We start from the raw sequence: 4,498 nt of genomic DNA, 5'->3' as shown, positions 1-4,498 counted from the left end.
AGGACGTGACTCGGACACGACTGAAAATGAGCAAAACAAACGTGATCGAATAAACACACACGATAATCAGTTCCACAAACAGACTCAGTTTTCAGACGGCTGTGAGTGGAATCTGACGGAGACAGAAGGCTCTGCCACGTTCTCATAGACCACAGCGCCCCCTGTGTTCACCTGCGGAAACACACGGCCCTTTAGAAATAATGGACTGATGTAATAATGAGCCAAAACAATATGACAGAGAAGCTTTTTACACAGACGACCATCAGATCAATGACAGGAGTAAACCAGGACTAAACCAGGACTAAACTGGGACTAAACCAGGACTAAACTGAGACTAAACCAGGACTAAACTGGGACTAAACTGTGACTAAACCAGGACTAAACCAGGACTAAACTGGGACTAAACTGTGACTAAACCAGGACTAAACTGTGACTAAACCAGGACTAAACCAGGACTAAACCAGGACTAAACCAGGACTAAACTGGGACTAAACCAGGACTAAACTGGGGATAAACCAGGACTAAACCAGGACTAAACCAGGACTAAACTGGGGCTAAACCAGGACTAAACTGGGGCTAAACCAGGACTAACAGACGTGTCAGACTCACGTTGGTGCGGCTCCTCTCAGACGCTCCTCTCCCTGAAACAGACAAACGTTTAGCTCCGACAGAAATGGGCCGATGATGATGATGATGATGATGATGATGATGATGATGATGATGATGATGATGATGTGAGGACTGACCTTTGACCCTGGCGTAGAGGTGAAGAGCAGCCACAGAGAGGAGCAGCATCACCAGCCCCACGATCAGCAGCACGTTTCTGATCAGGTGACCTGATACGACACACAAATATTATATGTAGTCGTATATGTTACTGTGATGTGAGATATAAACTGTATGAACTGTATATTTTGGCTGCTCTCCTCACCTGTGTCTGTGGGGGGCGTCGCCACAGAAGAACCTACAGTCGCCACAGAAGAACCTACAGTCGCCACAGAAGAACCTACAGTCGCCACAGAAGAACCTACAGTCGCTGCCGTCGTCGTTTTATCGTCTATAAACCAACAAATAATTACTTGTTTTCTCATGAAACAGAAAAAAGTTGAATATTTCTCACCTGGAGCTCGAGGGAACAGAGTGAAGGTCTGATTTGTAAATCTCTGTTTAATTTCACACTTCAGAGTCTTGTAAAACGGAGACGGAGGAGACGGATCCTTAAAGGAGACCGAGGCCGAACAGCCAAAGAAAGAGAGAGAGCGAGACATCTGCAGCTCTTCATTATCTCTGGTCACTTCTTCATTGTCGTTCAACCATATCACGTCATGGAAGCAGAACCAAGGCATCACGGAGCAGGTGAGATTCACTCTGTCGTCTTTCTTTTCCTGAGACACTGTTGAGAATTATGCACAATAACAGAGAACCAGTTATTTTTATTTTAAACGTGACTTTTAAAAATAAAAAGAAGGATCAGGCATCAATCTACAAATCACTCACATGACGCTACAAACAGTATATATAGAGTCTTTGTTTGTTTGTTTGTTTGTTGACACAAGTATCCTCCAGCCTGTTCCTTTGTGACTCTGTGTAAAACCAGGGAGCAGTTCTGGAGGAGACTCACGGATGAACTCACTGCATCATCTTTCTTTCCTTTATTAAACACAACTCTTTTATCTGGGTTATAGCCAATGAACCAGTCTGTGAGCTCACACTGGTTTTGATCTGGAAGAACATTTTCACACGACAAAGTGACGTCATCTCCTTCTCTCACAGTCGGAAACAAAAACCCTCCATCTGAGCCTGAAATACAAAACAAGAAGTGCAGCAATTACAAAACAAACAATTCAAAATGTCGATATTTCTTGTAATTTCTCAGAAAAAAAGACACTTCAACATCAGAGAGACTTATATGTATAATTAGACATTTGATAAGGAGAAGTCAATAGTGTTGAGGTGACGTATCACAAAAATAACAGAGGAATTTAACATATGACTTAAAGGGGGGGTATTATGCAAAATCGACTTTTTCAAGCTTTACATCATGTTATTAAGTCATTCCCTCATTAAAACCATGCCTGAAGTGTTGCCTTAGCACATTCACGTATTTTCGAGTAATCTGTAAAAACTCTGATGGCGGCCATTTTAGGGATAAAACGCCTGATTCCTTCAGGAAACGCCCTCGACCTCCAGGATACGCCTCCGACCTTTCGTCACCAGCCGAGTAACCAACCACTGCCCCTCAGCAGAACCCCCTCCCCGCAGTGTCTAGCCCTAAGATGTAAACAGAGTCATAATGGAGGATTAGCTTCATATGTTGTGAACCGGAGCCACAGCAGACTTTTACAAAGACACACATCAGTGTTTCTGTTACCTAAACACCCAGGATTAAAACCGGTGACAAGAACGCTTATTTCAGTGTCTGGTTCTGCCCTGGGCCTTGATGATGCACAGAGCCTCCGGAGAAAGCTAATGCTAAGCTAAACCTCGAGTCATCACGTGAAAACGAGAAATATGCACAATTAAAGTCAATAAAACCACCACACACATAAAGAACCGTTTAACAATGATCACACACTGAGCCGGGCTTGTTGATTTCGTAGTTTATTGGTCACATTTCATCTACAGTGAGTCGTAGCCGAGTGGTTTTCTCCCGGAGCTAAGGCACTATTAGCCGCGACAAGCTAACAACCTTCACCTTCACAACATTCATTGAAAACAGGCAGCATATTATGCACAAATAACGTCAATAAAGCAGCAACTACTCGAAGCAGCCTTTACGATGATCACACAATGAGCCTGGCTTTACACATTTGTGGTTTATTGCAGACTTTTCATCAACAATGAGCTGCAGTCGATTATAACAAGCTAACGGGTAACCTCGAAAAACCATTGTCCACCTGCACAGATAATGTCCGTCTTTTGAATCGTATGGGCTCCTGCAGATCCTGGTGTCGTCCATGGGGGTATAGTTAGAGATCCATAGGGCATGGCAGATGCAAAGAGAAGCCTCCAAACAGCAGTTATTTTTCAGGCAAGAGCCCCTTCCAAGCGTCCGGTGTGGAAGGTTCGTCTCCAAATAATATCCTGTGTGGCCATTGTTCACAAAGTGATAAACAGTAGCTCCTTTCCAACAATAAAAATTAAAATGCACCGATCGTAGTTTCAATACTGTTGAGACAACGAGCGCAGTGGAGGGGACGTGTCGGAAAGGGTCAGAGGTTCTTAAAGAGACAGGGGCCTATTTCAAGTCATTTGCTACCGCCATTTTGAAAGAGCAATTTTATACAAGGCAGTTATTCTAATTTACTGCATTGACAGACCAACAGAAGGTTTGTCATCATTGTAGTGTGATATAGACTGGTGCTATGTGGCTGAAAAAAGCATAATACCCCCTCTTTAAACAAAACACAGTAATATATTAGTCATCACAGTTTCAGTAACTCGAGTTACAAAAAGGGTTTTTATTGAAATGACAAACTCCCCCAAATAAAATCAAGTTAACACTGGTTTATCAGATCTGCAGTTTGTAACGTCGTGCACATAAAATAATAGAGCGACTGTTTCTTTAGCCTTAATGACAGCTTTTCTTTTTGCCTGAGTGTGGACGACTATACGAGCTTTGTTCACACCATCTCAAAGTTCTTCACTTAAAGAAAATGAACTAAAGCAAGACTTTGCAGAAACATCATCAACAGTTGAGCCCGACAAGTCTTTCAAATACTGATTATAGATAATATTACCCTATAACCTAACCGGTCAGAGCCGGTGAAGTAAAACCAATGACCCATGACCTCAGCGTTAACCCTCTGTCCCCACAGTGACCTGGACGACTGAGACTCACCTGACAGCTGCAGAACCAGGAGCAAAGCCAGTGGAACCGCGGAGCGCAGCATCGCCCCACACTCAGCTGGAACTCAAATGTCACTAACACGTTTGTCTTTTTCACTGCTTCCTTCACTTCCTTCCTCAAAATCACAACGTCCAATAAAAACAAACACCACATTCCCCACGTTCCTCACAGGCCTTTGTTTCAGCGGCAGACGGGCTCTCTCACCTCATCGCTCTTTTTCTTCTTCTTTGTGTTGTTGAAATGAACCGCGACGTAGGTGACGTCTCCGGGATCTCCCTGTGAGGAACAAAACACACTTATTTAACCCCTTAGCTCCCACCGGAACATTCTCCTGTTCTTCAACTTCTCCAAATCTAAAAGCTTCTTCAAAACAGCGATAAAAAACCTGAAGAAAATGAGGACAAAAACAAAAAAGCACCAAAAGTGACCAAAAAAAGCGACAAAATGACAAAATCTCAACAAAAAAGTGACAAAAATCCAGCAAAAAAAGACAAAAATCCAGCAAAAAAGTGACAAAAATCCAGCAAAAAAAGACAAAAATCCAGCAAAAAAGTGACAAAAATCCAGCAAAAAAAGACAAAAATCCAGCAAAAAAGTGACAAAAATCCAGCAAAAAAAGACAAAAATCCAGCAAAAAAGTGACAAAAA

General features: G+C 42.6%; 1 long non-coding RNA gene across 1 annotated transcript; it reads right to left on the bottom strand.

Moving 5' to 3' along the window:
* Positions 1-841, bottom strand: LOC306974988. Its single transcript, XR_013793683.1, has 3 exons — positions 747-841; positions 610-641; positions 1-171 (listed from the first exon to the last, which is right to left on the bottom strand). It is a non-coding gene; the product is annotated as an uncharacterized lncRNA (long non-coding RNA).
* Between the last annotated feature and the right edge of the window lie 3,657 nt (positions 842-4,498).

Source organism: Gobius niger (genome assembly GCF_951799975.1).
Source record: "Gobius niger genome assembly, chromosome: 15".
Classification (NCBI taxonomy): domain Eukaryota; kingdom Metazoa; phylum Chordata; class Actinopteri; order Gobiiformes; family Gobiidae; genus Gobius; species Gobius niger.
Note: the sequence above shows the minus strand (reverse complement) of the source record. Positions and strands in the feature narration are given on the sequence as shown.